Raw genomic sequence first — 23,314 nt, 5'->3', positions numbered from 1 at the left:
AAAAACCACTACCAATGAACCCAAGTAGGCACGCTGGTCATTTCAGCATGGTGCAGTGGAGGATGGTCAAGACTGGGTGAGGAAGAAGGTCGGATGCAGCTGGGTGGAGATTCAAACGAGGTGAGCAAAATCACCATAATCAGGGTTAGGGGGCGATTCACATGGTTTTGGAAAGATCGGGAGTTAAATACCGCGTTTTAGACCTCAGGGGGTAAATTAGCCAGTTTATGTACCCCTGGGGTTATGTGGACTTCTTTCTCGATGCCGCCATGCGTCCTGCTCAATGCAGCTGAACGCCATGGAGCTCGCCATGTCCAATGATGGACGTGCCAAAGAATGTCCTTGCTATAGCCTGTGTTGCACGATCTTTCCACGACAATAACAAGGGATGGAGGCGTAACATGATGTGGGTGTCTGAGAGTGGTGATCATAGCCGCATGGGAGCAACACTGAGATTCCCAATTTATCGCAGGATAAGTGGCTCTTCAATTTTTTTGGCACCCTCGAAAACAAGAATAGTTGCCACATCGTGGAATCGATTTGGATGCCGAGTAATTAAATTATTCTACTTCAAGATTTGTGGAATTTATTGATCAGAGTTGATTGCCACGCGTAGACTGTGCACTGTGGAGTATGAGCAGTAATAGTTGGGGGTGAGCAATGTGGTCTAGGAACAAAAATAAATAAAGGAGATGTATGCATTTTCGCTGATGGATCGACTTTTTCATCGTGGGTGGACAACAATGTGAAGCAATGCGGCGGTGCATTTTGGGGAAACTATAAACCGTTTGATCTAATTAGTGAACTCCCATGAATTTTAGCTGGCCCAAACGGATTTTAGCAAGCAGCTCATAGTTCAGTTTGACTACCAAACTTAATTTTGTCGTTCAAATTAGACATGTTCTCATGTTGTTGCCGCCTCAGTACAGTACAAGTGGCTCTGCTGTACTCGGCCCTACTGACCGACAAATTCAAAGTTAGTTTTAACTTTGAGTTGCAGGCAGCATATTTGAATTTCACAAGTTCCATTTGCTTCATTTCTGAACTTTATTTTCTCGGCATCCCCAGCGGCGGCGTACCGCAGCAAGCACGCCTTCTTCCGGGCGCTCGTCGCACTCATGGGGCGGCGCGATGCTGACAGCATTCCTGGCGTAGAGCCCTGGCGGTTACTGCTCGGCTTCCTCGGACAGCCTCATGTGGTTGCTTGATCGCGGTAAACATGGCTGAACTGCTACTTGTCTGACACCGAATACACTGCCTGTTTTTTCACAAGTTTGATTGTATTGGTTCAAGTCAGTTTGCTACTCCAAGCTGACTAAAAACGACTGAGATCGCACTGAGAAGCAAAAATGGCAAGCAAGTGGTCGTGCCGGAGTGGTTATCGGGCATGACTAGAAATCATGTGGGCTTTGCCCGCGCAGGTTCGAATCCTGCCGACCACGCTTCCACTTTTTCATGTTTTATTTTTTTCTTAACATTTCGCTTCGAAATACTGCAGGGAAAATCGATGTTGCCAAGCCGAATGCCACATGTAAATTCTGTTTGGGTTGGTTCTTTTATTCCTTATTTTTTTCTTAACATTTCCCTTCGAAATACTGCAGGGAAAATCGATGTTGCCAAGCCGAATGCCACATGCTTCGACCATTATGACCTCAGATCTGTACTTGCTCAATATTTTAGGAGGGAACAAAAGAACCAACCCAAACAGAATTTACATGTGTGTTTCCTCCCTTTTTACAACACACGGTGGCTGGCCAGCTTCGACAACAATTTGATGAAGAATGCGACTAAGGGCATCTCCCGATCTTTCGAGCAGTTTGAAGGTGCTTTCTCATCCAACGCGGGTCTACATTGATCCGTTCGGTGGTCCGGACATACATTTTTCCCACAATCCGGAGACAGATTGGGGGGCTTGCAGCCATTCGTACAGTTGTCGACCATTCGGATAGTTGTTGACCGTGTCTGACTAACCTGGCCTAACAAAAAAACCTCTCCTGCGTTCGCACACTTTCTGGCCCGGAAAGGTCAGGGTCGCTCCAGTGCATCAGTGCCACATTCATGCTGGCTCAGAGCGACGCGACCTCTCACAACGCTCTAGCACTGAAACGACACGCCGGCTGAGAGCACCACCCTCGCCGCTTCCGTGTGCATGTGGCTGCCCCGCGTTCGAACGACCGATCGTTACTCTGCCGCCTACATTAAACATGTGTGCGATTGCCAAGGAACAATGAGCCGACATCACTCGTTTGTCCGTCTGCCGCCCACCATTAATTACCTTGCCGATTGCCCTGCCATCCGCTCACTATATAAAATGCGTGCACAGCCATGACCCCATCCATCATCCTCTGTTCCCTTTCTCCTCTCTGTAGCATGTCCGCCATGGCCTTCTCGAGCTGCAAAGTCATCTGGGATAGCCTCTCGTTTAAGAAGAAACAAGAGATCGCCGCCATTGCAACCGCCTTGCAAGACGGCGGGCAGACGAAGGCCGGCGTTGCGGATGTCTCAATGGAGGACGTGATTGACGACGAGCCGGCATCGCCGTTGTCGCTGGCCCATGCCAGCATCACCATGGGCGAGGCCCGTGCTCACGCACTGAATTGGTGTTGGCTGAGCGTGAGGCTTGTTCCAGTAGGTGTAGGGTGATATGTCTTCAACGTCTAAAATTTATGAAGTATTCATGCCATATTTACAATAATTTCATATGGTTTTTATGCATTTTATACGATTTTTAGGAACTAACCTATTAACCTAGTGCCCAGTGTCAAGTGTTGTTTTCTGCATGTTATTGGTTTTTCAGAAAATTTATACCAAACGAAGTCCAAGTGCCATGAAAATTTAGATGATTTTTATTTTAGAACATAAGAGACCGCCAAACCTTCAAGTAAGGACCAGAAGACCCATGAGGTGGCAACAAGCTCACCCCGTGCACCCTAGGGGTAAGGAGTGCCACCCGAGCTTGTGGGCCTCTCATAACTTCTATTGGCGTGATTCCAACGCTGAAAATTCTATAGAATATTTGAATTTCACAAGTTCAATTTGCTTCATTTCTTTTTTTTTGAAAAGGAGGAATACCCCCGGCCTCTGCATCTGGACGATGCATATGGCCACTTTATTGATTATAACACAAGACCTTACAAAATCGTACAACAGTAAGACCAAAGCCACCATCTTCACAACCTCTGTCGCTACTCCTATCTAACTGATGAAGGGGCGCTGATGGTCTGGGCCTAATACCAAACAGACCTCGCAGCCAAACCTAACATCTGAGACCTGAGGTCCCAACCAGGACTCCTTCCGGGTATGGGCACCCACCAGTCCGGCGTGCTCTTCAACCAGGCCCCCTGCCGGGTATGAGGCCGCCGCAGCCGCCTGCCATCAATCCATCTTCAGTGCGGTACTGCTGCATCAACCTTGTTCGGTCTAACTGCCGTCGACGCCACCACGACGCCAGACAGCGCCACCTCCCTGCGCGAGTTCATCTTCGCGCATCGGACTCCGAATCTCCACAACGCCACGCCGCCAAGATCCGCCGCCATCAATGTATAAGATGAAGTACCACTCCACCAAAGAAGCCGTCCTCTGTTCCCCGAGCCCGTGTGTACCTCCATGAATGACGCCCCCAAGGGGGAAACGACACCGGAGCACCGCCATCATCCGATCAACTGATTTAGGGTTTCCCCCGGAGGTAGCAGAGAGTGACCTTGAACTTCTCCACGGCGATGCCTTCAAGAAGGGAACGACACAGACAGCGCCGCCATCGCCGGCCTTTGCAGTAGTCAAAAGCAAGTTTTCACTCAGATCTGTTCGAAGAAACTTCATCTCTCGTGCATGGGCCGCCGCGTCCTGCGACGTCCCTGGGAGCGGGATCCCAAGATCCGCCGCCACCGACGCCGCCAGAAGGACCCACCACCGGACCGTCATCCCTGAAGGGGACGACGCCACCACCGTGCTCGGATCCGGCATCACGCCAACGCCTTCGGCTGCCCCCAATCAGATCGGTGAAGGAGAATAGGCAACGCGAGCGTCCACCACCACTTAGGACCGCCGGACGGCGCCCGAGCCCGACCACCCGAAGGAGAACCGATCTGGGGCGGGAATCCCCAGATCCGCCGCCGCCAGCCCCCGCAGCGCCGTCGGGATCCCATCGGGCCGCCGCCCGAGCGCGCCAACTCCGCCTCCATGCTGTACGCCCAGGGACGCCGATGCATCTCAGCCAGAGGATCCCCTCATGAAGAGAGGAGGAAGGCCCGCCGTCCGCCGTCCGCCGGGCGAGCTTCACTCGCCGGCCTCCTTCGGCGGCGGCGGGGAAGAAGGGGAGGAGGGGGGTCGAGGGCGGCGGCGGATGGGGCGCCCGAGTCGCCCCCCTGGAGGCGACGCGAGCGAGGCCCGGCGTGATCATGATTTGCTTCATTTCTGAAGTTCTCAACCTTTTATTTTCTCGGCATCCACAGCCGCGGCGTACAGCAACAAGCCCGTCTTCCAGGGCGCTCCTTGCACTCAGGGGCGGCGCAATGCCGATGGCATTCCCGGCGTTGAGTCAACTGCTCTGGCGGCTCCCGCTCGGCTTCCTTGGACAGCCTCATGTGGTTGCTTGATCGCGGTGAACATGACTGAACTGTTACTTGTCTGACACCGAATACACTGCCTTTTTTTTCATTAGTAAAATTTTCCTCCTCTGAAGGTTTGACGGATCGGTTAGATGCGGTTAGCTGCCTATTTTCCTTCTCTAACGTTTATTGGGGATCGGAGATGCCCTAAGATGCAGCAAAACTAAAACAATGAATTAAGACAAGCATATCTGTCTTTAGTCCCTTGCTCTGATCGCAAGAAAAGCATCCTGTCCAAATTCAATGCTTCTCTACTTTTCTGCTACTTTGGTACTGTACAAGAAAGGAAGAAAGAGAGAGACCTGAAGGGCCTAGCGAGCTTCATGTATTAGAGCATTTCTCGCAGATCCGCTAAAACCTTGTCCTCTACAAATAATACACGTTCCCCTTAAGATGAATTTGTGAGAATTTACGATACGGTTTTTTTAGACGGTACGATTTTTGTGTTGGCAGAATAGACCCTGTATAAACGAATTGAACTTATAAAAAGAACTCTGTTAAATAGGACGAAACACCCTCACACATAAAAGAGAAAAGCAATCGGGTCCTCCGCTTGCTCGAGTTGCAGCAGCAGCTCGCGCGGCGTGCAGCAACATCGACAGCTCACAGCAGCGGTAGAGAGGTGTGGCGTCGGAAGGAAGCTTGGAGGCGGATGGCGCAGGAGTACCGCTGCTGTGTGTGTGTGTGTGGGGGGGGGGGGGGCGTTCTTCGAGCACATCGTCATCATTGTGCTGCTGGTGCTCTTTGCGGGGCTCATGTACGGGCTCACCCTCGGCCTCATGCCCCTCTGGCGACGGTAGCAACAGCTCACGGGGGGCGGCACCTCACGTGCAGCGATAGCACCGGCTCACGGCGGCGATGGCCGGCGTGGCGGGTGCTGAATTTCCCTTCATGTTTATCTCAAGTTTGCATGAAAAAAATGCATCTCAACTATTCGGCGGACCGATACAGGTTCGCATTGAATGGCTAAACACATCCGGACTGCATAGTCTAGATGGTTGCGGACGGTTTGAGGGTTCGCTTTAGAGATGTCCTTAGGGCATTTCTAATCGACCCCTTAAAATAATGGAGTATCATGGCAAGCGTCGCTTGCCTTCCTTCGAATCACATGCACGATCCTGCCGCAAAAACCAAGAAGCAAAATAATTTCAAAAATATAAAAGATGTTGAAAAAAACTTTAAATTAATGTACCTCAGTAGAAGGGTGAAAACATACACATGATCTTCTAATAAGCATCTTACTTTGTCCGAATCAAATGCCTCACCGGTCAATGCATGAGCCAGTAAAATTCAGAATACACAAATTGCTATGATACATATGGTCAAAAACATGTGAAATGGGGTACGGCAGAGAGGGCTTGTTTTTTCACCAACCTCACTAATTGGTTGGACCAGCACTTGTCATAGATCCGCCATCAACTGAGCACAGCCTGATAGGGTCCCTGCTATGTTGCCAAAGTAGGATAAACAACTGAGCACAGCCTGATGGGGTCCATGCTATGTCACCAAAGTAGGACGAACAACTGAGCACATCCTGATGGGGTCACATACATGGACGCGCCCATGCCAATGTTGGCAAGCTTGACGGAGACGGATTCCACGGGGGTCGTTCCTTGCCTTGATATAGCAGCCATACAACGCTGCTTGAGGAGGTAGGAAATCGCGCCGTCGCCGCCGTCGTCGCTGCCTGACAATCCCTAACCGTAGGTTTGAGCGAGCCTAGCAAGTACATGCAGTCGGAAGCCTGGATGGGTGATGCAATCTATTGGGGGTGAGTGTGGCACATGGGCGACTCGGGCTTTGTGCGTTGGACACGACGTGAGCGACCTCCATTTGATGGGCCTGGTCGAAGAAGCGGCGAGGACTGGCCAGCAGAGAGAAAAATAGACAAAAACCGTTGATGTGGCATGTCAGCTGGACCTGACAATTGGGACCTGCCAGTCAGAACACTCACAAAATTTAAATAGGATAAATCATGGCAGAACTTTTGCTAAATGGGATAAAACGGATGAAATCTTACTAAATGAGGTAATTAGTGTCAAAAATGTAAAAATAGGGGGTAAAAACAGGAATTCACTCTCAACGAATTAATACTTCGATGGCAGATCTTCACATTTGTTAGCCGCATATCGTATCTTCTCTCTACCAAAAAGCAATAGCAATACATTGTAGGGCTAATGTATGGAAAGAAAATGAATCAAGCTAAAATGAAAAGAGGAATATAGCAAAGCAAACTCATTTATCGTGTGCAGGCCCAATCTCTTTGCGCAGGCTGAGAAGATTTGCTCATAATCCTTTTAATATAGAAGGATGAACAAATTGGTGAGAATCTATGTAGGTTTCGTGATAATCTTGCATTTGAACATTGCCAATAGCTACTGTAAGTTTATTTTTTCTGAGCCCCCTTCCAAGATTTAAATTACTGACATTTGTGTCGAATATTTTTTTGATCTTGAACCTAACATATTATGAGAAGAGGAAAATACATTTGGAAAGATCAGAAATATCTATCCTATGGGTTGAATTTTACCTTCCATACTTTTAGCTTATCACAATGATATCTGAGTCTACACGTTTATTTTTCAATACACATATATGTTAGTTGTAAATAACATCGAGTAGCTGCTAAATACCTACTTCGTCACCAATTTAGTTACTGCAATAAGCAAGAGATGATCGATTAAGCATTTTTCTTTTTGAATGCCTACTTACCTGAGTTGCTTATCTTCTGCTCAATTGGCTTTTATCATTACTATGTTCTGCTTTGTGTAGCATGTTGCATATTTTTTGTCTGCAAACCATTACAAAGAAAAAAAAGACATACTGTCACTAATTGTAATGCCTGACAGGTCAATTAACTTTCAACGTCATCATGTCAGTGGAATCAAGCAGCAAACAAAAAAAAAATCACATGGGGGCGCACACATGAAGAAAGGTTACCAAAGTTGAGATCGGGGAAACAAAAGATAGTCATTGGACCCAAACCAGGGAGGCACAGAGCTGTGGTTCGGAGGAGCCGTCGGTGTCATGGGGTACAAAGGAGGCTGGATCGGGTCTGAGAGACTGGTGGCAGGACACACAACCAAGAGACCTAGAAGGAGGTACCTGTCATGCTCTCACCCTCCTACCGTTGACGCAATAGCGATGCAACGTGGATGGTGAGGACACAGACAACGGCGATGGGGGCAACACGCCAACAAGGCTAAAGTTTTCTGCCGGCACGCGTCGGTCGTGGCCTTCACACGGACTCCCATATGCCGGGAGGTCGGATGTGGACCTGGCGGTGGCTTATGGCGAGGCACACGCCGCCGACGAGCTAAGGGCATCTCCAGCCGTTGGCCTCTTAGGAGGGGCAAAAAATCGCCCCTGGGACGCACCGGCGCTAAACCGCGCATTGGGGGCGTGATGCCCCCAGTCGCGGCCCCCACGGGTTTTTAAAATGTTTAAATTCGGCACAAATACAACGCAAACATGTTCGAGTTCGTTTAAATTTAAACATATTTTACAAAAAAAGAAAAAACTACCGCGGGCTACCCCGCCGTCTTCCTCGCCGCCCACCTCGCCGCCCGCCCACGCGGTTCTACATGCCGAGGAGGCTGTAGAACCGCCTGTAGTCACCGCCGTCGTCGTCGTCGTCGCCCCCGCCGACGCCTCCGCCGTCCCTGCTGCATCCCTTTCCCGGTTGGCGCGGCGGGTTGGACGGTCCAGAGGCGTCGTCGTCGTCGTCGCTGTCGAGGACCACGACGTCGTGCTCGTCCTCGCGCCCACGCTTGCGGGCGGCGATCTCCTCCAGGGCCCGGCGCTGCCGGACCATCTCGTCGCGGAGGTAGTCGTCCCGCGCCCACCGCAGGGCGTCCTCGTCGGAGAAGTCACGCCGGGCTATCTCCTCGTACTCCGCGGGGAGGCCGGGCTCCGGCTTGGGCTCGACGAGGACGAAGCGATCGGTGGGGGAGGCGTTGTCGCCGATGCGGACGCCGAAGCTGTGGGTGCGCGCGCTGACAGGCGTGCCCTGGGGCTCCGGCTTGACGGGGCGGAGGTGGAGGCAGGGGGAGCCGCCGGACGAGGAGGAGGACCCCCCGTCTCCATGCGCCTCGGGGTCCAAGAGCTTCCCCAGCGGCGTGGGAAGGACGGGGGAGTGGGGTACTCGAGGCGTGGCGTGTTGCCACCCTCGATGTACTCGAGGACGGCCTCCAACGTGCGCCCGGGCACGTCCCACCACCGACGCCGGCCGACGGCGTTGAGCCTGCTGGAGGGCTCGACGCCCTTGGTGGCCTCGAGCTGCTCGGCGTGACGGCGGCGGAAATAAGGCTCCTAGAGCGGGCTGTCGGGGACGTACCGTGGCCCCTCCCTCGCCGCACGCGGCAGGGACGAGCGGATGCGTGCGATCTCCGCACGCCGCGCCACGCCGGTGGGTATCGGGGGCACCGGCACGCCGCCGGCGCTGATCCTCCACGCCCCGGGCACCCGCATGTCCGGCGGGACCGGGTACTCGGCCTCGAAAAGGAGGCGAGCCTTGTTCTCGTGAAGATGGCGGCGGCCGAAGCCGTTCGCCGCCGCGCCGTCGCCTGGGAAGCGCTCGGCCATGGGTGTGATGAACTGGAGACGGCGAGAGAGAGGAGAGGGAGGAACGACGACGGCGAGAGAGTGCGAGTCGCCGAGTGCGCTGGTGCGCGTCTTATATAGGCCGAGGCGCCGCTCGTGCGCGAACCGCCGTGAGTACGCGTGGCGGACGAGGGAGGGCGAGGGACGCGCGTCATCCGGTCTTCACTGCGCCGCCCGTGAGGCATCAATGGCGCAGGCTGACCGGCTCGACAGTTTTGGCATTGATTCGCCGCGGGAAACGAGGCGATGAGGACGATGAAGGGGCGAGAAGAGAGCCGTGTCCCTGACGCGGCGAGCCCGCGGCTGTTTCGCGCCAAAACAGTTCGCCCCGGCGCCCCCGGGCGCCCCCCTAGCGCGCCGGGTTCGGCCTGGGTCTGCTGGCGCTGTTTTCGGCCCAAGCCGGCGAAAATCGGGCTCCTGAGGGCGCGACTAGACCGATTTTTCGGCGCCGGTGCAAAAAAAAACGTCTAGGAAGGCTTTCTTGGGGACGCGGCTGAAGATGCCCGGTGTAGACGTCACTCGTAATTGGGAGCCAAGCACGAGGTAAGGATCAGCGATAGGAGCAAACCCTTTTATGCGCGTAGATAGCGGTGGGGCGGTCGTGAAGGAAGTGAGCAAGAAGATAGGAACACCGTCAACAAATGTGTGGCGCGGCTAGATGATGTACACAGCAAAATCTTAAGATTACAAATGGCAATCACGTAAAACTTACTGAAAAGTAGTAAAAAAAGCAATTTTGACATACTTCCTCTTACCTTCACTTTTTACATAGATGGTAAAAAGGAAAGAGTTACTCGGATCCACTACTTAATGAAGTCAACCGTTTAAATTTACTATCTACTCTTATCTCTCGTGTAAAAAGAGGATATAAGAGGGAACATGTTAAAATTTGTGATAAAAAAAGAAACATCTTACTGAAAAACAAGAAAAACGAATCCCTTCGGGAAATAGGGAAGCCACTGATACCGAAAGCTCTACTCTCTCTCTCTCTCTCTGTCATAAGCAACGGGGAAAAGAGAAAAAAAGATGGCATCCGTGGTGATGGCGCCGCCGGCGGGGAAGCGGCCGGCGTCGGGCGGGCGGGAGGGTGACCACATGGTGATCACGCCACTGGGCGCCGGCGGCGAGGTCGGCCGCTCCTGCGTCCACATGTCCTTCAAGGGCCGCACCGTCCTGGTTCGCATCCAAACCCCTCCTCCCTCTCGCCGCTTAGCTCTCCTTGTTCTCGGGGAATCCCACTGACTGGATCTTCGCTGGTGCCCAGTTTGACTGCGGCATCCACCCGGCCTACTCCGGCATGGCGGCGCTGCCCTACTTCGACGAGATCGACCCCTCCGCCATCGACGTCCTCCTCGTCACCCAGTAAGCAGCCGCACCTCCTCCATCCCCACCTCCGCATCTTGGCGTTTCCCTACCGCCTGATTTCCGGCCTTGGATTGAAATTGCAGCTTCCACCTGGACCACGCCGCCTCGCTGCCCTACTTCCTCGAGAAGGTAGGTAATCACGTTGGAACTCTTAACTTCGGTTCGGCGGGGGTCGATGTTGTTATGCTGTTTGGTGCCTGAATTTGCTCTGCTCTGCTCTGTTTTTGTTTGCAGACGACGTTCAAGGGCCGCGTGTTCATGACCCACGCCACCAAGGCCATCTACAGGCTGCTGCTCTCGGATTACGTCAAGGTCAGCAAGGTTTCCGTGGAGGACATGCTGTTTGACGAGCAGGACATCATCCGTTCCATGGACAAGATCGAGGTACTACCTTGTTTTCGCTCATCTCTTTGTTTCCGGCATGTGTAAATGGAACAAATGTGAATGAATTGATCAATTTCATTTGGTCTGAGATGCCTGTTGCTAATACGATGATGATCGATAATGCCTGGTCGATAGAAAATTCGACACACTATTTTAGAGGAAAAAAGAAGAACACACAAAGATACTACTCCCCTCTGTCTCTGAAACGAAGTCATATAAATTTTGTCGAGGTCAAACTCAAATGGTGCATAGTTTGACCATGTTTGTATGAAAAATCATCAACAACTACAATACTAAATAGATATAATACGAAAATATATTTTTGTTGTGTATCCAATGATATTAATTTGGTATCGTAGTTCTTGATAGTTTTTCCTACAAATTCAGTCAAACTCTGTTCTTTTGGTAGCTGGAGTTGTTCTGGTTGATATTTTAAAGTGAACTTAGATTCAGTTTTCCCCATGTCGCTAGCTCCTGCTTCCCGCCTTTGGAATTCTTATATGTGTCCGTACAATTCTGAAAAGTCAAAACATTTAAAGGCCACTGGGCTGTTGGTAAAATTGAGAACCCTGTATTTATCTGGGCATTGCTTCCAAACAGAAGGACTCTTTCACTTGCTGCTAAGGCCTGATTCTGCTTGTGAGGATTGCAAGTCTTAATTTACCACAGGGAGAATGGAGATTGTATTAACATATAATTGTGATGCAGGTCATAGACTTCCACCAGACACTGGAAGTTAATGGCATACGCTTCTGGTGCTATACCGCTGGCCATGTACTTGGTGCTGCCATGTTCATGGTGGATATTGCCGGTGTTCGCATTCTTTACACTGGTGACTACTCCCGTGAAGAAGACCGGCACCTGAAAGCTGCTGAGGTCCCCCAGTTCTCCCCTGATATTTGCATTATCGAGTCAACTTATGGTGTGCAGCAACACCAACCTCGTCATATCAGAGAGAAGCGCTTCACTGATGCCATCCACAACACAGTTTCTCAAGGGGGGCGTGTTCTTATCCCAGCATACGCTCTTGGTAGAGCACAGGAACTGTTGCTTATCCTGGATGAGTATTGGTCTAACCACCCAGAGCTCCATAAGATTCCAATCTATTACGCCTCCCCTCTTGCGAAGAAATGCATGGCTGTCTACCAGACATACATAAACTCCATGAATGAAAGGATTAGGAACCAGTTTGCACAATCCAATCCCTTCCATTTCAAGCATATTGAGCCTTTGAATAGCATAGACAACTTCCATGATGTGGGTCCGTCAGTGGTGATGGCAAGTCCAGGTAGTCTCCAAAGTGGCCTCTCCAGGCAGCTCTTTGACAAGTGGTGCACAGATAAGAAGAACACATGTGTTATTCCAGGTTTTGCCGTAGAAGGTTCCCTTGTGAAGGCCATTATCAGCGAGCCGAGAGAAGTGACGTTAGCGAATGGGCTCACTGCTCCCCTTCATATGCAGATCTTCTACATCTCCTTTTCTGCTCATGCTGATTTCCTACAGACGAGCGGCTTCTTGGACGAGCTTCGCCCACCCAACATTATTCTTGTGCACGGAGAAGCAAATGAGACGGGGAGGCTTAAACAGAAGCTTATTACTCAGTTTGATGGAACAAACACAAAAATCGTGTCTCCCAAGAATTGCCAATCAGTGGAGATGTATTTCAGCTCTGAGAAAATGGCCAAGACAATTGGCAGATTGGCAGCAAAGGTACCAGAAGTGGGAGAATCAGTTAGCGGCTTACTCGTGAAGAAGGGCTTCACGTATCAGATTATGGCCCCTGAGGATCTCCGTGTGTACACACAGTTATCTACTACTAACATTACTCAGCGGATCTCCGTCCCGTATTCTGGTTCTTTTGAAGTGATCAAGTACAAGCTGAAGCAGATATACGAGAGTGTGGAATCATCAACCGAAGAACCTGATGTTCCAACTTTGATTGTTCACGAGAGGGTGACCATTCGCCTGGAATCAGAAAGCTATGTTACGCTGCAGTGGTCCTCTGATTCCGTAAGTGACATGGTGTCCGATTCTGTGGTGGCCACGATCTTGAACATAGGCCGTGAAGGCCCAAAGGCTGTTCCGATCGAAGCAGCAGCAAAGACAGAAGAAGAAATGGAGAAGGTGGTGCAGAAGGTAGTATATGCTCTCATTGTGTCGCTTTTGGTGATGTCAAAGTCGCAGAGGAAGGGAAGCTTGTTATGTCCGTGGATGGAGACGTCGCGCATTTGGAGGGGAGGAGTGGTGATGTCGAGTGTGAAAATGCTGCACTGAAAGAAAGGATCAGCACTGCATTCCGTCGCATACAGGGCGCGGTGAGACCAATCCCACTTTCGGCCTCGTGAGGAAAAGCCATAAATAAGATTATTGTATGCTTTAACTTGTAACTTCGTCAGACTTCTTCTCTCTTAATTAATGAAAAGGGGCAAATCTTTTGCCCCACGTCTAAAAAGAATGTTTCCTAGGTAAACAAAGTAGCAGTTCAAACTTGGCTGATATGGAAAAAAAGTGCAATACTGCCTCTGAAACATGAGTTGTAACATTATGTTAACATAAAAGGTGGTTCAGTCATATGTTAACGAATTGGTCGATTACGGATACTAGACTGTTGTGGTCACTCCTAGCAGTGGTGTGAACAATCGTCTTCACTTGCAGTAAAACTCATACGGGCTGAAGTCCCAGTGAAGTTGATTCTTGTTTATTTTTGCTGTTCATCCTGAGTCTCTCATTGCCTGTTCCTGACCAGTTTATATTTTTGTGAAATCTTTTGAGGTCTTCTCTTGTCAAGTGTTATAGGTACGCATTTCCTTGCCTGTTCCTGATCAGTTTCTGGTCATTCATGTCATTGGTGTGTAACTTCTGAGTTTTTTGGGGCTATTCTCTGCACAACTTTTTGGGGTATATGCATGACAACTGAACTTGGGCAAACAACAGCTCCAGTTAGTAAAAAATGTGGACATGCTTTCAAAACAGAAAAGCATAGAGAAAGAGAGAAAAAAAGGGGGATATAAGCAAAAAAGTTTGAAGCGTGGTCGGCAGGATTCGAATCTGCGCGGGCAAAGCCCACATGATTTCTAGTCATGCCCGATAACCACTCCGGCACGACCACTGCTTGCCATTTTTGCTTCTCAGAGCGATCTTAGTCATTTTTAGTCAGCTTGGAGTAGCAAACTGTTTTAACCATGGCATTCATTGCAAGAAAAAAAAAGCACCGTGGCTTTGCTTCAAATTGTCGTCCCATGATCAAAAAGTCAATTCATCAGTGAAAATACATAGATCTCCTTCTTTTTGTTCCTAGACCATATTGCTCACCCCCAACTATTACTGCTCATACTCCACAGTGCACAGTCTACGCGTGGCAGGCACTCAACAGTGATCAATAGATTCCACAAATTTTGAAGTAGAAGAATCTAATTACTCGGCATCCAAACTGATTCCACGATGTGGCAACAATTCTTGGTTTCAAGGGTGCCAAAAATCTGAAATACCACTTATGCCGCGCTAAATTGGGAATTTCAGTGCCGCTCCTATGCGGCTACCCACTCTCAGGAGCCCAGGTCATGTCAGCCCTCCTTTCCTCGTTATTGCAGTGGAAACCCCGTGCAATGCAGGCTGGGAAAGGACATTCTTTGGCACGTCCATGTTGGACATGGCGTGCTCCATGGTGTTCGCCTGCATTGAGCAGGAGGCATGTCAGCGTCGAGAAAGAAGTCCACATAACCCTTGGGGTACATAAATCGGCTATTTTACCCCCTAGGTCTAAAACATGGTATTTAACCCCCATGTTTCCAAAACCATGTGAATCACCCCTAACCCTGATTCTAGTGGTTTTGGCAAGCGTTTTTGCCGATGTGGCATTGTGCACCTCGACCCAGCTACATCTGGCCCCCTTCCTCACCGGGTCTCGACCATCCTCCACTGCATCACACCAAAATGACTAGGGCGCCTACTTGGGTTCATCAGTAGTGGTTTTCGAAGGGGTGATGACTACGTCAACCCTAGAGGCTTATGGGAGAAGATCTTATACTGGACAAGCTATGCATGGCAACTAACTGTCTGACAGTAGTAAATATTGGCCATGAACGACACACTTGTAATAAGGAGGCTCATATCAAAAGTGTTGTTCTGATCCCGAGCTCATGAGAGCTTGGGTGAATAGTAAAATTAAAAGGAGGGAAATATTCAAGAAGTTCTGAATCTTTTTTGCGCCAAACATAGACAAATATTGTTATTGCTTGCAAAGCTACATCATGAATGACATTCGTGGAAGATGTGGAAAAAAATGATGCTCGAAAATGCTTTAACTGTTCTTCCAAGCTACATCATGAATGACATTCCGTGTATGTCATCCGTGATGAAATTTTACAAGTAGTCAAAACACTTATCAATGTTTGGCACAAAAGACTCTGATTTTTTTTTCTAATTTATGTGATTTAACTATTCTTCCAAGCTTACATGAGCTCGGGATCTGAACAACCTCTAGCCCGGCTCATAGGCTATCTCAAGTGGCTACTACTATGGAAGTTGGTCATTATGTTTGGCTGGTTAATCCCACCAAACAATCTTTGTATGTCCCCTACATTAAGATATAAATAATGGTCTTGTTCACCTTCACCTAAAAAAGGTTAAGCCCATTGATATGAAATTGTGGTCTACCTTGGGCTTGTTGAGCTAGTGCCTTCAACAAAACCTTATTCGTGGGACTTTTACGTGTGTTTGGGTGTGCGTTTGTATCCTTTGTTTGAACTTTGTATAACTTGTGGCGGTTTGCTTCTATATATTCCCATCGTCCGAAAAACTTGTCTCAAACTTGTCCCTCAAATGAATGTATCTAACACTAATCTATTTGAGAGACAAGTTTTTTTGAACGGAGAGAGTATAAAACAGGGCGAAAGTCTTTTTCGGTTTGTAGAAGCTGGCCAGCTATTGTGCTATAAAAAGGAGACAAAAAGCACATGCAAATTTAGTTTGGGTTGGTGTTTTGGGCTTTTGGCTTCGCGAAAAAAAGTGTGTGTTTGTATCCTTTGTTTGAACTTTGTATAACTTGTGGCGGTTTGCTTCTATATATTCCCATCGTCCGAAAAACTTGTCTCAAACTTGTCCCTCAAATGAATGTATCTAACACTAATCTATTTGAGAGACAAGTTTTTTTGAACGGAGATAGTATAAAACAGGGCGAAAGTCTTTTTCGGTTTGTAGAAGCTGGCCAGCTATTGTGCTATAAAAAGGAGACAAAAAGCACATGCAAATTTAGTTTGGGTTGGTGTTTTGGGCTTTTGGCTTCGCGAAAAAAAGGAAAACGGAAAATGAAAAAGTGAAAGCGTGGTCGGCAGGATTCGAACCTGCGCGGGCAAAGCCCACATGATTTCTAGTCATGCCCGATAACCACTCCGGCACGACCACGTGCTTGACATTTACTCATGCGTTTTTACTAGTGAGTCAGTTGTAAGCACAGAAACCGTTTAAATCCGTCTCTATCTGTCGGGGTTCTTTGCCTAAATATTGTCAATAGTCCGTTTTACATGGATTCCCGGAAATTACACAGGTTATCGCTGACATCATATGGCAACTTATTCTTAGCGCTTTGTGCAAGTGCAACGACCTTCTATCTCACGGTATCCCCAATGATGTGCTCAGTCTGAACATACATTTTGGCCCGAGGAGAGTCCTTGTTCACTGATGATTTTTCCTAGGGATAATTATTCTTGCTCATGTACAATTACATCTGGCTTTTTTACGGAAATGCCATCATGCGGTGTATATTTCAAGCGAAAACAAGGATACATTGTTTGCAAGTACATCAACTAAAAAATCGGGAGGCTCGGTCTGCCAATGTAACGATTCGTGAACAATTAGTCGTAAATGTTAATTTCGTATCTTGTAATGCTTCGGTCATAGTTGACTTTGCTTAATAATCAATAAGAATGGTTGTATGCATCATAATAATGTAGAGGCCGGGGTTCCAACCTCCTTTTTCTAAAAGAAACAATAGCACTCCTGACTCTACAACACCGAGGAGGTGAGAATTAATTTCCTTGATTTGACTGACACGCACCTTCACCTCAATTTTTTATACAAAATAGTAAAGATGAAACACCATGGTAATGTTAGTCAAGTAGAGTTGTACCATGATAATACCTAAGCCATGGTTCTAGTGTTGGGATATATACTGGCACTAGGTTAGCAAATATATAAGTTACAACTCTGGAGGGTGTAGCCACATTGAAGCATAGTCCCAACCCGTCATGTAGTATCCTGTCCTCTCTAGACCATCGCCGATACTATGGTCTTCCCTGAATGAACTGATGGAGCGCTCCTGCGACCCGTCTTCGGACGCCCCCGTGGGCGCCGGCCTCGTCGCCGAGCCCTCCGCCGAGCCCCGCCCGCCCTTGTCGCCGCCGGTGCCGGTCGTGCCTCTCCCGACGGCCGTTCCTCCCGAGGCTCTGTCATCGCCTCGCCCTTGGCCCATGTGCGCCCTCGCTGGGCTGACATGCCCGATGACTCCGACCCGGAGCGCGCCGCCCCGCCGACCCGCCGCTCGCTGGCTCCCCTTCTCCCCCCTCCCGCCTGCCAAGGCCCGTCGTGGACGGCGGCTCAGCCCCCCGGAGCAGGGTTCTGCTGCTGTCTCGCGGCCGCGTGTCAAATGTTACGAGTTAGTGCTGTCTACCATAATGAGTTGCAACGCCTAGCAATTACAGCTTAGTGCTAGAATGTAGAAGGTCTAGAGACCTCTCTCTTGATATTCCACGTTCTAATGACTTGTAACTGAATATGTACATGTACTATATAAATAGCCCAATACAGTGAGGATTATCACGGCAAATATCTCTTCTATCTTGGTATCAGAGCTCGATCTTCTTCCTCACCATGTCCACCCACTCCTGCTACCAGCGATGGCACCTCCGACGCGATCGTCTTGTCCGGCTCCGCCTCCATTGCTGCCATCGCTAACCTGATCACCATCCGCCTCACAAGGGAGAATTTTCTTCTTTGGAAAACTCAGGCCGTCCCTGTCCTTCGCGCGTAGGGCTCCTTCGGTTACGTCGATGGCACCATCCCTCCACCGGCGGAGACCATCACGGAGGGTACCGGCAACGCTGCCCGTATCGTGGCAAATCCGGAGTTCCTTCGCTGGTATCAACAGGACCAGGTAGTCCTCATCGCCTTGCTCTCCTCCATGATTGAGGACATCATCGGGCAATTGACGCAGCTGCACACCTCCCGTGCCGTCTGGGATGCGCTGCATGCGATGTTTTCCTCAGAGAGTCGCGCATGCGTGATGCAAATCCGCTACATGCTCTCCAACCAGAAGAAAAAGGGCCTATCTACTGCTGCGTACTACAACAAGATGAAGGGGTATGCCGATGCTATGGCGTCCGTTAGCAAGACCCTCTCCGACGAGGAGGTGCTTGGCTACATGCTCGCTGGTCTGGGCTCAGAATATGAGCCCCTTGTTGCTTCAATCATAACACGTGATGAGCCAGTGAGCCTTGCCAGCTTCTATGCGTATTTGCTTAGCGCCGAGCTTCGTCTTGAGCAGCAGACTTCCACCGGCGAGATCTTCTCCTCTGCTAATGCAGCAGCCCGCGGTGGAGGTCGTGGTGGCCAGGGGCAGGGCCATGGCCGTGGGGGCCGCAACCGCAACAAGCCCACCTGCCAAGTCTGCCAGAAATATGGGCATGATGCGTTGAGGTGCAGGCAGCGTTTTAACCATGCCTATCAGGCCGGGGACAACCGCGAGCGCTACGGCAACACTGAGCGCAACAGCAACGCTACCAACACCGGCGGCCATGGTGGCTACTCCGTCGACACCAATTGGTACCTCGACTCCGGCGCGACGGACCACCTCACCAGCGACCTTGATCGCCTCACGGTCCATGATCGCTACAGCGGCAAGGATAAGGTCCATGTCGCCAACGGAGCAGGTTTGCGAATCTCTCACGCTGGTCAATCTATGCTTCCTGGCTCACACAAACCACTCCTGCTTAAAAATGTTCTTCACGTTCCAGAGTTGCACAAACACCTTATTTCAACTCATAAACTTGTTTCTGATAACCATGCATTTTCCGAGATGTATCCTGACTTTTTTCGTCTAAAGGATCAAGTCACGAGGAGGGTCCTTCTGCAAGGTAGAAGCCGCGGCGGTCTCTACCCGGTGCCAAGCTTCCGTGCGTCTTCATCTTTCAGTCAGTCCAGTCGCCACGTCCTCTCCGCTGTCAAGCTCACCTCTGAACATTGGCACAAGAGGCTCGGCCATCCTTTATTCAGCGTCATCAATTCCGTCATTAGGTTGAATAAACTACCTTGTGCACCGTCTCGTGAGTCTTTAGTATGTGATGCTTGCCAACATGGCAAAATGCATCAGCTTCCATATAATAATTCCTCTCATGTAACCAACTTTCCGCTTGAGCTAGTTCACACCGATGTGTGGGGGCCGGATCGTACCTCTATTGGCGGATTTAAATATTACGTGAGTTTCTTGGATGATTTTAGTCGCTTTACTTGGATTTATCTGATTAAGCGAAAATCCGATGTCGAAAACACATTTTATGTTTTTCAAAACCATGTTGAGCGACTTCTTAATACCAAAATTCGTGCGGTTCAGTCAGACTGGGGGGGGGGGGGGGGGGGTGAATATCGCCGGCTCCATCGATATTTTTCCCGTGTCGGCATCACTCACCGTGTTACGTGCCCACACACCTCCCAGCAAAACGGCATCGCGGAACGAAAGCATCGAAACATTGTCAAAACTGGCATTGCCCTCCTCGCTCACTCCTCGCTTCCCCTTCGTTTTTGGGACGAAGCTTTCCTCACTGCATGCTACCTAATCAATCGCATGCCGAGCCGCACCATTCAAAACTCTACACTTCTTACCATGCTGTTCAATGAAACTCCCGATTATTCTCGTCTACGTACTTTCGGTTGTGCATGCTGGCCTAATTTACGACCCTACAACAATCATAAACTTGATTTTCGATCTCGCCAATGTGTTTTTCTCGGATATAGCAGCATGCACAAAGGTTATAAATGTTTGGATAGATCCACCGGACGGGTCTATATCTCGCGTGATGTTATCTTTGATGAACATGTGTATCCATTTGCTAATTCCATTCTGCCAACACCCATTCAACCTGTATCTACATCTATCCCTTTACCACATTCCCAGCCAGTAGCACAGGTTGATCATGTAAGAGATTTTGCTACCTCTTTGTTGGATACTAATCATCCTACCTCGAGCGATTTTTCTGGTGCAGGTACCTCTCCAGCCGGCTCACGTACGTCCTCTGCTGACGCTGGCAGTGCCATGCAGCCCTCCGTTGACGGGGTTGCTGATGTGAACCATACCATGCAGCCCGACGTTGTCGTGGACGAGCCTGCGTCGCGGGCCTCCCTTGTTGTGGCTGAGCATGCGCCTGCTTGGACCGAGCCGGCCTCTTCTGGTTCGTCCAATACCGCGCTGTCCGACACCGTGACTTTGCGCATGTCGGCACGATCTCCGGTTGGAGCTGCTCCGCAGCAGCCCGAGCAGCGTGGTGTCACTACTCGGCTTCGCAACAACATTGTCAAGCCTCTAGTGCGTACTGATGGCACGGTCCTCTACGACCCACGTCGTCGGGCATTCCTTGCAGCGCCCACTTCCTACCGCTCCGCGATGACGGATTCCTCATGGTGTAAGGCCATGGAGCTTGAGTTTGCCGCTCTATAGGAGAACCGCACCTGGACGCTCGTCCCTCGACCGCCGGGACATAACGTCATCGGGTGCAAATGGGTTTTCAAGGTCAAAGAACACGCTGACGGCAGCATCGACAAGTACAAGGCTCGTCTCGTGGCCAAGGGCTTCACTCAGCGGTACGGTGTCGACTACCTCGACACCTTCAGTCCGGTTGTAAAACCGGCAACTGTTCGACTCGTCCTTGCTCTTGCCATCTCGCGCGTCTGGAGCCTTCGCCAGCTTGATGTTAGCAATGCTTTCCTCCATGGCGAACTCTCTGAGACAGCCTATATGCAGCAACCACCCGGCTTTGAGGATCCTCGGTACCCGGGGTATGTCTGTAAACTTCAGCGGGCTCTCTATGGCCTCAAACAGTCGCCGCGCGCATGGTACTCTCGGCTCAGTGATCGTCTCCAGCAACTTGGTTTTGCTCCATCAACAACAGATACATCCCTGTTTATTTTCTCTCATGCCGGCATCACCATGTATATGCTCGTCTACGTCGACAACATCGTCATCGCCAGTTCCAGCCCGACTGCAGCTCGGTGTCTATTGGATCAGCTAGCTCAGTCCTTCCCAGTGAAGGACCTTGGGCCATTGCAGTACTTCTTGGGCATTGAAGTGGCTTCCAATTCTGGGGGGTTGAGTCTTACTCAGAAGAAGTATGCTATTGACCTACTTCGACGTACACACATGGAGAATTGCAAGGCAGTGTCAACCCCCATGAATGTGCAACAGAAGTTATCGCGGGACATTGGCCAAGCTCTAAATGATGAAGAAGCTTTTGTCTATCACAGTACTGTAGGTGGTTTGCAATACTTGACGTTCACCACACCCGACATTTCATTTGCCGTCAATAAGGTTTGTCAGTACTTGGCTCAACCAACAAAGGTTCATTGGGAAGCTGTAAAAAGAATTCTCCGCTATGTCAAGGGGACAATATTTTGTGGGCTCAGTATACGGAGATCAACATCTACACTCTTGAGCGTTTTCACAGACGCTGATTCGGCCGGATGCGCAGATGATCGGCGCTCAACCGGTGGCTTTGCGGTTTTTCTGGACCAACCTTAATTTCCTGGAGCGCACGGAAACAACCAACCGTGTCACGCTCATCTACAGAGGCAGAGTACAAGGCACTCGCAAATGAGACAGCCGAAGTTACTTGGGTACAGTCATTACTAAAAGAGCTACATATATCGCAGCCGCGCCCTCCTGTACTATGGTGTGACAACCTTGGAGCTACCTATCTTACCGTGAACCCAGTGTTTCATGCAAGGACAAAACACATCGAGGTCGACTTCCACTTCGTCCGAGAGAAGGTGGCACTAGGAGCTCTAGATGTCCGGTTCATTGCTTCAGAAGATCAAGTCGCGGATGTCTCCACCAAACCATGCATGAAGCTGATGCTAGACCGATGTCGTCGCAATCTCAATCTTGTCTCTATCGGTTGAGATTGAGGGGGTGTGTCAAATGTTACGAGTTAGTGCTGTCTAGCATAATGAGTTGCAACGCCTAGCAATTACAGCTTAGTGCTAGAATGTAGAAGGTCTAGAGACCTCTCTCTTGATATTCCACGTTCTAATGACTTGTAACTGAACATGTACATGTACTATATAAACAGCCCAATACAGTGAGGATTATCACGGCAAATATCTCTTCTATCTCCGCGGCATCGCACCTGTCCAGCGAGCCATGCACGCTTGCCGTCGGGGAAAGGTGGGGTTTTGAGAGTGGGAGGTCGGCGCCGGCGTCGGGCTTGGGGGGTCACTGGCCGCTCGGACCTGGGCTCCGCCCGGGCCTCTTGGCGTCGCTCCGCGGTGGCTGGCGCGCCGGCCATCTCCTTCGCCTTGGTGGTCGTCCCTCCTCTCGCCCCGTCCCCTGCTGCCTTGTTCTCTCGCCGGACCCCATTCCGCCCTTTCCTGCCGGCGTTGGCCCCCGTCCGGACCCCACCCCCTGCGCCGACCCTGGCTCACGCACCCCTGCCCCCTTAGTCCGCCCAACCGGCCGCCAGCGGCGGCGGCGCCTCCCTCGCCAGGGTTTGAATCCCGTATGGGCTCTCGCCCATCGGGGATGGCCCTGAGCCACGTGGGTGGGCCGGGGGCTGGTCCCGTTTTGGGCCGGCCGTTGGGATCTCCCCCTCCAGTACGCCTCCCGCTGGGCCGTCCAAGCCCACAGCTGTGCCCTAGGCCGACGGGTGGCTTCATCTGGCCTCCCAAGGGGTTCCCCCTCCCTGTGCGATACTCCCCAACCGCCGCATCCCCGTGCCCTCCCCAGCCTCTCCTGACCCTGACCTCCCTGCTCCTCACCTCCGCCGGCCCCTCGTTGCCGTCACTCACCCCGGCTCGTCGGCTCCGCCCCTTGTCGCTATGACTCGGGAATGGGGGGACGAGGATCCCCGGCCAAGCGCCGATACGATGACTGGGCTCCCTCCCGCCCATCCCCCGAAGCAGAGCGACGTGAGGCTGACCTTCGCCGGTAGCTCTCCAGCCGGGATCCGCGGGATGCTCGGGACGGTCGCCGTTCTCCTCTTTGCCAAGACCACCGCTCTCCCGACCTTCGCTCCCTCGCCCGCGCGGACCACCGGGGCCATTCCCGCTCGCGCTCGCCGCCTGGGGCCGCCAGGTGGACCACCCGCCGGCGCTCC

The 23,314-nt window shown here is 50.8% G+C and overlaps 3 non-coding genes and 2 pseudogenes across 3 annotated transcripts; 3 read left to right on the top strand and 2 right to left on the bottom strand.

The window, feature by feature from the left end:
* The first annotated feature begins 1,360 nt into the window (after positions 1-1,360).
* TRNAS-AGA (transfer RNA serine (anticodon AGA)) lies at positions 1,361-1,442 on the top strand. Its single transcript has one exon. It is a non-coding gene; the product is annotated as a tRNA-Ser (tRNA).
* An 8,719-nt stretch (positions 1,443-10,161) lies between these two features.
* On the top strand, positions 10,162-13,659 carry LOC123104789 (cleavage and polyadenylation specificity factor subunit 3-I-like; annotated as a pseudogene).
* A 326-nt stretch (positions 13,660-13,985) lies between these two features.
* On the bottom strand, positions 13,986-14,067 carry TRNAS-AGA (transfer RNA serine (anticodon AGA)). Its single transcript has one exon. It is a non-coding gene; the product is annotated as a tRNA-Ser (tRNA).
* Positions 14,068-16,279: 2,212 nt separating this feature from the next.
* Positions 16,280-16,361, bottom strand: TRNAS-AGA (transfer RNA serine (anticodon AGA)). Its single transcript has one exon. It is a non-coding gene; the product is annotated as a tRNA-Ser (tRNA).
* Positions 16,362-18,345: 1,984 nt separating this feature from the next.
* LOC123109257 (uncharacterized) lies at positions 18,346-18,484 on the top strand (annotated as a pseudogene).
* The last annotated feature ends 4,830 nt before the right edge of the window (positions 18,485-23,314 follow it).

Source organism: Triticum aestivum, chromosome 5A, assembly GCF_018294505.1.
Source record: "Triticum aestivum cultivar Chinese Spring chromosome 5A, IWGSC CS RefSeq v2.1, whole genome shotgun sequence".
Lineage (NCBI taxonomy): Eukaryota > Viridiplantae > Streptophyta > Magnoliopsida > Poales > Poaceae > Triticum > Triticum aestivum.
Note: the sequence above shows the minus strand (reverse complement) of the source record. Positions and strands in the feature narration are given on the sequence as shown.